The sequence below is a fragment of the Mustela lutreola genome, chromosome 12 (assembly GCF_030435805.1).
Source record: "Mustela lutreola isolate mMusLut2 chromosome 12, mMusLut2.pri, whole genome shotgun sequence".
Classification (NCBI taxonomy): Eukaryota; Metazoa; Chordata; class Mammalia; order Carnivora; family Mustelidae; genus Mustela; species Mustela lutreola.
Window position 1 is genome coordinate 82379805 of NC_081301.1, and position 13065 is coordinate 82392869.

A 13065-nucleotide genomic window follows, 5' to 3' on the forward strand; every position below is an offset into this window, starting at 1 on the left:
ATTTTATAAATTTCCTAACATAAATTTCCTAAATTTCCTTATATCGTCTGGGTACCTGAAGAGTTGCCTCACCTTCAGGGTTTGAAATCAGATGCTCGCTTTCAAGGCTGTGTGCCAGCCCTTCGGCCTCTCTGCTGGGGTCTCCATGGTAACACAGCGATAGAGTCTAGCGATTGTGTGTCTGTGACCACAGGAGTGGATATTCCCATGTGAATGACTGGTGTTTGTCCATGTGCTGCTCTTTTCAGGTCTGTCCTCGGATCTCTCAGAGGTTTTTGCTTTCTTCATAAAACCTGACTTATCCACACCCCCAAATACCTCCTTTCTTTCACTATAAAATAACCTGGTTTTGTGGGATTTTAATGTTTCACTTAGTTGTATTAAAGGTGTTTGTGTTGGACATATCTCTGATCTCAGTTGGTCATTAGCTTTGGAAGAATTAACATCCAGAGTGGGATTTTCTGTACATAGTGGAACATGGATATTTTCTTTTTCTTTTTTTTTCTTTGTCTGCCTGTCTAATGTAGTACTGAGGCCTCATTGCAAGTGTTGCGTAAAAACATTTCATTAAAAATGTCTTCAAGGGGCGCCTGGGTGGCTCAGTGGGTTAAAGCCTCTGCCTTCAGCTCAGGTCATGATTTCAGGGTCCTGGGATCGAGCCCCGCATCAGGCTCTCTGCTTAGCAGAGAGCCTACTTCCCCCTCTCTCTCTCTGCCTGCCTCTCTGCCTACTTGTGATCTCTGTCATATAAGTGAATGAAATCTTTAAAAAAAAAAAGTTTTCAAAAAATTCAGCAAATTTTTATCAGGATAAAGAACAAAGAGAAGGGGCGCCTGGGTGGCTCAGTGGGTTAAGCCGCTGCCTTCGGCTCGGGTCATGATCTCAGGGTCCTGGGATTGAGTCCCGCATCGGGCTCTCTGCTCAGCAGGGAGCCTGCTTCCTTCTCTCTCTCTCTCTCTGCCTGCCTCTCAGTGTACTTGTAATTTCTCTCTGTCAAATAAATAAATAAATAAAATCTTTAAAAAAAAAAAAAAAAAAAGAACAAAAAATCTTGACGCTTTCCATCCGAACACTTTACAATCAGTCTGCAGGTTTTCGCTGGTGTAGTTGATGCTTTTTGTTGTTGTTGTTGAAAAGATGATACTTAGTCTCTTTGTAAATTTTATAATACTCTATGCACCTTCTCCATTACTGGCATGTGTACATTATACAAAATGCTGGGATTTTTAAAAGCGCGGTGTGGGGGAAGCCTACGATTTTCCAAGCTTGTTAATACAAAACATAATTGAACACCGTATTGTTTCCCAAGGAGGGATCTTTTGAGTCACCCCACATGTATTAGGGTGAATATCTTCTGCCCACCAATAAGTCATTTAGGATGGGGATACTGTTTTTTTTAAGCAGAAGTAAACGTTGCTTTTAAAAAGTGCCAGGACAGGATGACTGGGTGGCTCAGTTGGTTAAGCAACTGCCTTCGGCATAGGTCATGATCCTGGAGTCCCGGGATCAGGTCCCACATCAGGCTCCCTACTCGGTGGGGAGTCTGCTTCTCCCTCTGGTACTCACCCTTCTCATGTTCTCTCTCTCTCTCTCTCAAGGTAATAAATAAACTCTTTAAAAAATATAAAATAAAAATAATAAAAAGTGCCAGGAACTTGTTCTAGGGTGTACTGTAAATAGAATCACTGGTAAGGACCAACTAAACATTCCAGACTGCAGATTATGCAAACAACAGACTTTTATCCTCAAATCCTATAATCATATCTTTTAGTAGAAACAGAAACCAAAGCCCAGTGGTTTGAGTGTTTCATGTTCATTGTCCCTGCCCTCTCTGTCCTTTGTCGATCATCAGGAGGAATAAGGAGCAAAAGCCAGAACAGAGGAATCTACACACAGGTTATTATTAGCATCTTATTAAATGAGAATGTTTGTAGAATTATTTTTTAAGCTCCTTAAAAGTAGCATGAAAAATAGATCTTCATCTTCAAATGAGGGCTATTTCACAAGAATTTTATTGGTTTACAATACCAGCTGTATGGTATTTGCACATCTGGAAAGGCATTTTTACATGTGTGCACCATCTGGGTAAATAGCTCTACTGAGAATGAAGTAGCCTGCACTGCTAAAATTCAGCAAGTGAATTAAGACCTTGATTCTTTTCCTTATGTTTCCTTCTCTGTGCTATGGAAAGGAAGAAAGCAATGCTTTTTCCTTTAAAAAAAAAAAAAAAAAAAAAAAAAAGGAAAGAAAGAAAATAAATTTAGAAACTCAATATTTAAGAATTAGGGAAATGAGCTGAGAAAATTAAGTCTCAAAGATGTGACAGATTCACAGGGAGAAACCTTATTTTTGCTTTTTTCCCCACATATATGCATTTCCCATCACCCACCCCCAGTTCTCTGAACATAAGTTGTAAGTAAATACACGCCAGCTCGTGTGTGTGTGTGTGTGTGTGTGTGTGTGTGTGTGTGTGTGTGTGCATAAATTGAAATGTTGCTAATACATCGAGCAGCTCTGGTAGTTATTTAAGTACATAGTAGGGGTGTTAGCTTTTTATCCATCTTCTCACCTAGGAAATAGGGAATCACAGCAACCCCTCCTGCTCAGATCTGGTGTGAGAATTAAATGCTGCTCCACCCCAAAGGTCAGCGGCAACAGCCCACAGGCCAAATCCAGCCCGCTATCTCTACCGCACAGCTTGTAAGCAAAGATTGGTTTTTACATTTTTAAGGAGCTGGAAGAAAAAAAAATCACGATAAGAATAATATTTCTGGGCACAGGGCAGTTTTACGGAATTCACATTTCAGTGTCCAAAACAAAGTTTTGTTGGCACCCGGCCACACTCCCGCATGTATGCATTGTCTATAAATGCTTTCCTGCTATGTTGGCAGAGCCGAACAATGACATCTGAGACCGTGTGGCCCGCAAGGCCTAAAATATTGACTCTCCAGCCCTTTCAGAAAAGCTTGCCAACCCTTTTATACTCTAAAGTGCTTAAGTCTGTGTCTGGTACATATTTGTACTAAACAAATGCTAGCTGTATCATGAATATTATTAAATTTTATATAAAATAAGTAATTTTACTCCTATAGCCAAAAATACATGTCAGAGTCTGAAAACTGTCATGATGCATTATCCCTGAAAACCAGACCAAAAAATACCTAGTAATCAGACAACAAATCATTTTACTGCTTAAAAATGTAAAATTACCTTAGGAAGGTAATGCACGGAGCTCCCTTCACAGGGGACTTATTTTCAGAATATTGTATATATTCCTTTGGGAAATATGCTAACAGGTCACACGTCCTCTCTCCTTAATTTTGTAGGCGTTGGGCCTGTTCATTTGCTCACTGCTATCTTTCTGTGCCTACTTACTCAGATTCCCTATCTAAATTCTCCATTTTTATCCACTGTCTGATCCTTCTCATTGGAAATTCTAGCCAGACAGCTGCAGTCTCTGAAGGGTAGAAGGAGAGTCTGAAGGGTAGAAGGGTAGAAACATGAACTTCAGCATGGATGTGATCACAAACAGACCAGGTCATGTGGTACCCCATTGCAAAGGGCTCCAAAAATGCACTCCATACAAGTCCTTTGAGCTTATCTCTTTGGACACACAGCAAACCAAAGTCTTACCCTCACACCGATGTCCCCCTATTGTATTTGCCAACGAGGCAACCACACGCTTCTGGGCCAGACCAACACATTGATTAAAAACCATTTTGAGACACTAAAGGAAATACTTTACCAAATTGGTTTAGATTATTTTATGTCATCCCCATTTTCCCTAGATTTGGACTCTCCTGGCCTCACTCGCACACTGGGGATTTTGCCCAGATTCAGTCTGGTGCGTTGATCTGTGTGGAACTGGTTTGTTTAAGTGGTTCAAATCTTCCTCAGACTTTTTCAGGCTTTCAGGATTTCCAAGCCCAGCTGTATCATCTAAGCCTGTTTCCTTTCCAATCCCATACCCCGACAACACCCCCAGAGCCAACTCTATTTCTGTTTATCCACGGTCTCCAGCAAGTTGGTCAAGTCACGGCTCAAGTCAACCACAGAATTAGAAAGTGGACAAGATTGGAGGCGGGTGGGGAAGCTGATATTCAGGCACACTTTGCTCTTGACAACAGCTCTGGTCCAGTTGGCAAAATACTTGTCTGGGCTGAGCCAGGACTTAAGTTCACCAGGCTGGCTAGCACAGAAAATCGAGTTGGCTTTAAGGAAAAGAGACCCCAGTGGGAATTTATGACAATGTAGAACTGTTTTGTTTTGTTTTGTTTTTAGTTAGAAATATCAGAGCTATTTAGGGGCACCTGGGTGGCTCAGTGGGTTAAAGCCTCTGCCTTCGGCTCAGGTCATGATCTCAGGTTCCTGGGATTGAGCCCCGCATCGGGCTCTCTGCTCAGCGGGGAGCCTGCTTCCTCCTCTCTCTCTGCCTCTCTGCCTCCTTGTGATCTCTCTCTCTGTCAAATAAATAAATAAAATCTTAAAAAAAAAAAAAAAAACTATTTAATCTGATTTCAAATATGCTCCAAAAAACCTCTTTGAGACAGACACTCAACATTCAAAATGACAAAAATTTAGAAAAACTAAAATGGTTAATTACAACAGTATATCAAGAGTAATAATGTTTTAAAAGTTCTAAAAAAAAAACCATGTTGCAAATCTATATACAGAGTGGTAAATCATAATGATTTATAAAAGTATTTTACAGTAGTACAATATTAGTATAATAGTATTTTACAGTAGGGATTTCATTAAGTTCATTATAACTCTATGAAGTTATTCAAATATTTATGAATTGTTAAACAGAAAAGTGCTTTGGATATAGTGTTGAAAGCAAAATATAGTATATATTTTATATACAAAATAACACAGTCCTTTAAAACTGCACTAATATGGTAGCCCAGGTCCCAGGTGACCAATGTTTAAATAAAATTTCAAAGTTATTTCCTCACTTGCATTAGTGACCCTTTAACTGCTCGGTGGCCACATGTGGCTGGTGACTTCTCAGTTGGACGTGGACATGGCAGTCTAAAAATGGCTTTCCATTATCTCAGAAAGTTCTTTTTAGACAACACCAATACAGAATAACCCCTAAAGCCACATAGCTCAAAAACTGGAAAAAGTTAAAATTGGGGGGAAAAAAACCAACAACAACAATAGTTTTTGTGGGCAATTCACCCAGAGAATTTTTTTTTCCTTCTTCCTGCTCTTTTAGTTTTTTAATTTTCTACTACAACCGTATTAATTTTATAATGGAAAAAAAATCACTAGGCGTTACCTTAATTTTTAAACGTGTAGAAAATGAACACAAGGATTGTGTTGGGGAAAGCCAACAGAAATTTTCTGAGTTATTTTTTGTTGCTGCTGTTAACATTCAGGTCAGATCAGAATTTCAGAAACTTAGGTGCTTAGGGAATGGGCACCATGGAATTGGTATTCGGTCTTTGGAAAAGTCTGCACACAGCATAATTCAGAATTCTCGCACCACCATTTCCTGTTTGCTCTTCTCCATGGTTCACACGGGTGGGTTAAATTTGGAGTCTTTTAGCCTTAACTTGTGCTCTGGAGCCAACATTAAATGCCCACCTGATGCCAAAAGAAAAGAATCATTAGTGTTTATGGAGATAATCCATGTTTTCTTCTTTGTCGTCCCTTTAAAGTTGATTTGTATCTGGTCCCGGCTGAATCTAGCAAAGAGATAACCAAGTAGACCTCCATTAGATGAGCTGTTTCTACAAGCTATGACCTTCATGCAGTGGGAACACAGGCTTACTCGGCCTGGTTGTGCCTCTGAATTCTCGACACGTGCTGATGGGTCCACTGGGGTTCCAGGGTTAGCGCTCAACCACTCAAGAGTCAGCCTCGTTCTGTAGATCTGTCTGGCTGTTTCCTTGATGCTTTTGATGGCTGGCCCCATGCTTGGCCACCCAAGTTGTTTGTTGCTGAAATATGTTATGTGAATGGGGACATAGCCCAAGGAGTTAATGACAGGTTGGAAGGCTGAATAAGTTATTCTTCTGTCTAAACGGTGCAGGTAAATCTGTATCTTAAATATGCAAAAATGTGTAAGTCTTCTCCAATTAGCTCCAGTAAAAACAAAGAAATTATAGTCAACCTAAACAAGTTTGAAATATGGGAGTTACTGGTCGTGAGAGCTAGGCTGGAAGAAATGCCCAGTGAACCAGCTAAGGGAAGTTATCTGGTGCCTGGATACTTGGTGGAGAGCGAGGGGTCACAAGGAAAGTGACAGCATGTGGGAGTTAAGTTTGTGGTATGGTGGAGCAATTTTTGAGAAGCACGGGTGGGGTGTGGGAGGACAGCTGCTTTTGGCCATGACCGAGAGCAAGGAAGTGGTGATCTTTCCTGAGCCGGTGGCAGAACTGCCCCAAGACGGTGATGGGGCTATTGAGTGTGAATGGAGTACAGGAGAGATAGTAGGAAAGTCAACAAATTGAAAAGTCAATGGTGTGAATACTCAAGGCATTAAATATCAAAATCCTGGCTCAGTAAGTGAGGGGTAGTATAAGAGAAGGAATGTATGTGTGTAAGTTAAGGATAGACATTGGATCACTGACATGTAGCATAAAATTAGTAGGATAATGGAACATAGGGTAACTGGAAGTAGAAAGCTCAGTGTGCTGTAAAATAGTGTTTGCGAGGAGGCTGCTACTTGATCACTAGACGGAACGAAAACACTAGAAAACATTCAAGGACATAGTCCCATCTCCCCTAGGTCTCTAGGACCGTGGGCTTCCACATCAGAGGGGTTAAATATCTGTCGTGGTTTTCTCTTGCCTGTGTTGAGGTCCTCTGTTCTCTTTAGTCTGAGGATGTGACCACCTCCCTCCAGGCTTTCTCTCTGCCCCCCCTTGCCCCCCTACTTTTCTCCTACAACCCACTGTGGTTTGCATCGGTTCACTTCCCAAGGGCCTGGTCTCTTACCTCATCTCATTGCTTAGAAACCTCAGACCTGGAGGTAACAGGCAAATGTGCTTTCTTTCTTTGCTTCTCTAAACATCCTGCACAGCACGATACAATGACTCGTAGGTAGAAATTATAATAGTAAAACCTTCAGGAGCAGTCTTTGGGTCTGGAGTGTATGCCAGATTCAATCTCAAATAATTGCTTGCAAAGATTTGCAAAGACTACGAAAATGAAGGAGGAAGTTCTGTCTGTCCAGCTGTGTGTAGTATCCTTATTCTATTCCTACCCGTCTGATTTGGATAGCAGAGGTAGAAAGGCTAGGGCCCTGTGTTTAATTATTTGTCATTCCCTTACAGTATCTGTTTTCTTAGTTTGCTCTGGGGTTGAGAGCATTGAACATTTTTTAGGCTTTTTGAAGATACTCCCCCTTGACGAATGTACAAACGGAGGAAATCTTCCTGTAAGTGAGCAATTGGCGGAAACCTGGACCATTTTCCGGTTTCTTGTAAATCAAATCTATCTGGATTCGAAAGCATGGATAGATTAACTTTGTGCAGTTCCTGGGAGTAGAAAGATTCCACTGGATTTAGAATTTGGCCAAGGATTTGATGTAAGCGAATTGCCTTCCCGAGACGTTCCTTTGCAGCCATCTTGCCATCTCGGAAAGCGGCCGTCATCACAAGCTGTCGTGTGCTGGGGTCACAGCTAAACACTTTGCACGCATTGTCTTTCTGTCCTCCCAAACTTTGGGGAGGTGTAAGGAAACCAAATTCCAGTCAGTTGCCCAAGGTCATAGGAGTGTTTGAGGCAGAGCCATCTCTCAAGCTGAGGTCCGCAGCCCACAGTGCTGGCTCTTCCCTCTCCCACCGCCCACCAACCACAGGAGCTTGGCACAGACTGTGTTTGGAATTCGCTTGTAGCGTTGACATCAGATAGGACGCATAACCGTGTGATCCTGCTGGGGACACAGAGTCAAACACACCAAGCTGTTTCCTAAATCATTGAGGGAGGAAAGAAATATGCAGAAGACCAGCTTGCACATGTTTTTTCATAAGGCTTCAGCATTACTGTCTTTGCATTGACACATGTCAGTGAAATATCTGAATGTTTCCTAATTCCCTGTTAAAGGTGTTCAGTGTTTTAAAAAAGGATTTTTTACAGATGTTCAGTGTTTTAAAAAAGGATTCAGTGTTTGATGAACTACAAGTGACGGTTTTCATTCAAATTTTACATTGTCTTGGGTCATTCCATTAAAACTAGCTTGCTTTTTTTTTTATTGTGTTGTTCGTCACTGTACATCATTAGTGTTTGATGCAGTGTTCTAAGATTCATTGTTTATGTACAACACCCAGTGCTCCTTGCAATCTGTGCCCTCCTTAATACCCACCACCAGGCTCACCCATCCCCCCACCTCCCTCCCCTCTAAAACCCTCAGTTTGTTTCCCAGAGTCCACAGTCTCTCATGGTTCATCCCCCGCCTCTGATTTTGCCCAACTCACTTCTCTCGTTCTCCTAATGTTCTCCATGTTACCCCTTATGCTCCACAAGTAGTGAAACCATATGATAATTGACTTTCTCTGTTTGACTTATCTCACTCAGCATAATCCCCTGCAGTCCCAATCCATGTTGACGCAAAAGTTGGGTGTTCATCCTTTCTGATGGATGCGTAATATTCCCTTGTCTATATGGACCACATCTTCTTTATCCATTTGTCTGTTGAAGGGCATCTTGGCTCTTTCCACAGGTTGGCTGTTATGGACATTGCTGCTATGAACACTAGGGTACAGATGGCCCTTCTTTTCACTACATCTTTATTTTTGGGGTGAATACCCAGTAGTTAGCTTGCTTGTTTAAAATAATGACCCTGAACAAGGTGGATTTATAAGGCTCTCTTGAATGAGTTACATCAGAGAAGAACTCACGAAGCTGGTCAGAGCAATCCAAAGTGAAGAGTGGTGTTGAAAATAGAGTGTCGTATGAATTCCTGAAGCATAAAATCCTACATTGTGATGATCTATCTCCTTTCCAGATCAGTTGCAGAAGAGAAATGGTACCGATGAAAGCATCCCCAGTGTAGGGTCCCTTGCCTGCACATTCTCCATCATGAGCCAATAGATAGAAGGAAGCCCCAGGGTCTCACTGAAATTGCCGTGGAGTGTGGGTGTGTGGCCAGCAGATGTCTTAATCCGGAACTCTGGAGACGTGGGTTCAAAAATACCGTAAATATCATAAAGCACGATCATTGCATGTCACTTCACAAACACGCTCATGTTTCTACTCTGTGTATCTGTACCTCACTCATGTCTGTCAAGTGTATGGCTTTGGCCTTGTTAGCAGAAGGCTCAGGGATCACAGAATCTTAGCCACCTGGCCATTCTCTAGCGTTTGCTAGTGTATTTTGGTGATCACTCCGCTCGCCTGCATCCCCAATACCGAAGGGCATCTCTGGACCCTAGAAAGCTTTACCCCAGTTTCTCTGGGGTACACGGGACTGGGGGGGGGGGGGACAGCCGGATCCAGTTGGTAGAGGACTGTCAGCCCTCAGTGAACTCTTCTCTGGGTTTATGTCTTCAGTGTAAAGTTTTGCACTTAAAGACCACGTTCTAATCTCATGGGGAATGTGAATCAATGTGGTGTATCAACCCACTAGTAAGAGGGGAAAATAGCCAACAGGGAGAGGCACCCTTGTATCATGGACAAGAAGAGTTAAGGGTCTTAGTCTAAATTGTATTTTGGGGGAAAGAAAAGAAGTGGGTTTTGTGAGAAGAGCATGCATGTACTGGCAAAATAATGAGGAGTTGTAGAAGTTCTAGAAACGGACTTTCCTGTCTCTGGTTTGATGCTAACTTTTGCCAAAGGGAAGTGCCAGCTCGGTGGGAGTGAAGGAGGGAACCACAGCCTTCTGAGCAAATGTCAGTTCTCTGTGGCAGTGGGGCCACAAAGGCCGCAGACATGGAAGAGTGTCCCTTTGGGCCCACTGGGAATATTTCCTACAGGGATCTAGGCCAGGACAGAGCCTGAAGAAAGCCAGCATCCAGTTGGTTTCTTGGACCGTGTCCATGGCGTCCGGCCTCTTCCTCCATGGGAGGGAGGTTTGCACAAGAGCCGAAAGGAAAGCAGTGGCCTCCTAGCTCTAGGCAAGGAATTGCCTCTCGTTAAGCTGCACTTGAGCTGCGTGTTGGGGTTTCCTGTGGGAGCTTACGAACTGCCGGCACAGGAAACAAGCAGGAGTGCAGACATGGCAGCTTACGTGAGGGGTGTGATGGAGGAGGCTCGGAGACCTTGGCATGTTGGGGCCAAGCCAGCCCCTACCCTACGATGCAAACAAAGAGGAAATGCTTCCTATTCTCAATGCGGAGAATTTTCTTAATGCCCAAACTATAGCCCTCACAAGCCCTCGTGAACTATTCTCTGCAGAATTCCCACAGAGCTCTTCTTACACAGTTGTGGGTTCAGATTCTCCTTGGCTTTGCTTTTGTTCTTTCTTCCTTGCAATCTCTCCCTCATCGAGAGTCATGTCAAAACTACCTTTGTTTTTAAGTCTTCCCCTGTCAAACCTTTCCTTCTCATGTAACCCCAACCTCTTCTGTTTCCCGTTCTTTCCGCCCAACACGTGGAGTTACAAACTCACGGCAAGGCTCCTGTCTTAGTCCACGTCCTCCCAAACACTGTCAAACACTGTCCAGCAAACCTTCATTCCCAGCTTCTAGCAAACCCTGTGTGTGTCCAGAAATGATGAGCAGACAAGGAACAGTAGGCCAGTGTGTGGGGGGCGGGGGTGGGGGAAGGGGCAGGAGGCAGACGGGGCCCAATCCAATGAGGCCCAGGGAAGGGTTTCTCAGGAAAGTCCTGTTGATCAGGGCCTATGACATAGGGACACAGAGTCTGTTTTTGTGGAGAAGAGGACATTTGTGTCGGAGTTCAGGCTGAGGACGTGCCTAGGGGTCAGGCCGTGCTGAGTGGTGAATGGCAGAACGAGAAGCTCAGGGCCTTTCCCTGGAGGCCGTGTGAGTCATGGGGGGAGGTTTGCCCAGAACAGCCGTGTTTGCTGGAGATGGGGGATCTTGAGAATCCGTATGAAATAGCTGAAGGTGAGGTGTGTGAGACCCCCTCACTGGTGGTTTGAACAGGGGAGGACACTCCGTGGTCACCACGTTCTGCCTGTGATTATGGAGTGGGGAGCAGAGCTGGTCCTTCCCCCAAGGCCCTGGGAAAGAGTGAGGCTTTTCCATTTAGGGCTTTCCTCCCTGATCATTGCCAGCCCTGGAGAGGACTAACTTACCTGGTCAGCATTGTCACAGTCCTTTCGGGTTCCTGTAACAAAACACCACAGGGGGATGGCTTATAAACCCAAAACATTTCTTACCGTTCTGAAGGCTGGGAAGACCAAGACCAAGGTGTGAGCAGTTTCAATGTCTGGGGAGGACCTCCTTCCTGGGTAATAGAGCACTGGCTTCTCTCGGTGTCCTCACATGGCAAGAGCGGGTGACGGAGCTCTCAGGCATCTTACAGGGCCACTGGTCCTAGTCACCTCCTAACATCATCACATTGGGGTTAGGATTTCACTTCTCTAAGGGCGCTAATCCCATTCTCGAGGGTTCTATTCTCATGACCTAATCAACTCCCGAAGGCCCCACCTCCTAAACCGGTCACATCAGGTTTCAACATTCGAATTTTGGAGAAACACATTCAGTCTGTATCAAGTGTGGTCTGGGCAAGACTGACCTTTCTGTGGCCTCATTTACTTCAGGCAGGGCAACCTCGCGGAGACCCACGGGCCACCGTGGTCCCTCGCAGCCTCTCCTCAGTCCTCTATCCCATCCCTGTGGGGCTGAGACCAGGCAGGACCAGGCAGCTCCATCTCTCTTTGCCTCCTCTGTTCCAGCTGTGCCACCTCTGTCAGGTCCCCTTTCACTGGGAAAGACACTGGCTTTCAGTTTGGGAGCAGGTGTGTGTGTGTGTGTGTGTGTGTTGGGGGCGGGGTGGTGACAACTTGTCGAGTCTTACCGGGTCTCCAGCAGAGGCCGGGCCCACTCCATTCACGAGGAGCTGTGTCAGGCAGAGGGAAACCATTACCAGTTTCCTTTTCAACTCCGCTGCTTCAAAGCCCCGCAGAGGGTGGGTGTGAGGAGCACCACCTCCGTGACTGCCTTTAAGTGGATCGTGAGTGACGAACAGAACCTCAGTGCTTCTCATCAGTCTTCTGCGTGTCCCCGGCCCCGCTGTGTCGTTTTCCTTCGTGACGTCCCCTGCCCTGGCAGGGCCACCCAGCCTCCGGGGACACGCTGTTTGTTCCCTCGCAGATGGCGGTTTTCCGGAGCCAAGTGGGTTATGCCTCAGGCTCTACACGCCCCGCCACCTTGTGAAATAAAACATCATTCGTTCATTTAGGGTTCAGTCCAGGGGCTTTGCTTAGCATACAGGTTTATAAAATTCACCCATGGCACGGGGTGGACGGTGGGGGGTGGGGGGTCGCCCATCAAGACTTCACTGTGGAGTAAATATTCAAAGCGCCAAGTCAGGATCCTAATTGGGCAAAATAAAGAGGGAAGCACAGTTAGGCTTTCATCCGGGGACCTGCACTGCCTATTGCAAAAATGGAGTCTGTCCTTGTCCTGCCTCTACGAGCTATTCGTGCCTTACGACTCCCAGTGTGCCCTGTGCAGCTGCAGCAGCCCTGCCTGGGAGCTTGCTAAAAATGCAGAGTCCTGGGCCCCCCCCCCAACTGAATCCCAATCCAGCTCTTAACAAGGTCCCCCAGTTGGTGTTATGACCAAGTTGGAGTTGGCCTTGTGGAAGCCCGTGCTTCACAAAGCTGAACTCACACAAGAGTGTCCCAGAGGGCCGAGGGAAAACACAGGTTCCCGGGGCCCAGGGTGAGATGGAGCTTGTAGACCTAGTCAAAGGGACAGTGATATGGATCCTGCTGGTCAGCTGCCCACTTGGATGCTCTCTAGCTTGTCCCTGAATCAGAACCTTCAGTCCCAGTCCACACACACATTATGGTCACTGGTCGGTAGAAGGTGCTGCGCGCATGGGCAGAGCTTCAGTGGGACCAGTCCAGTCAGCAGTCCTGCTTCCAGAGTGGCCCTGAGTGCAGCCACACTGGGCACAGAGGGACAGCAGCTGGGCAGGTCA

At 45.1% G+C, this 13065-nt stretch overlaps 1 protein-coding gene and 1 long non-coding RNA gene across 2 annotated transcripts in view; one reads left to right on the forward strand and one right to left on the reverse strand.

Moving 5' to 3' along the window:
• GNAQ (G protein subunit alpha q) overlaps positions 1-13065 on the forward strand; it is a 304673-nt gene that overhangs the window by 273445 nt on the left and 18163 nt on the right. The window lies entirely within an intron of this gene.
• On the reverse strand, positions 11054-12564 carry LOC131812469 (uncharacterized). The gene is made up of 3 exons (XR_009346365.1): positions 11935-12564; positions 11653-11841; positions 11054-11241 (listed from the first exon to the last, which is right to left on the reverse strand). It is a non-coding gene; the product is annotated as an uncharacterized LOC131812469 (long non-coding RNA).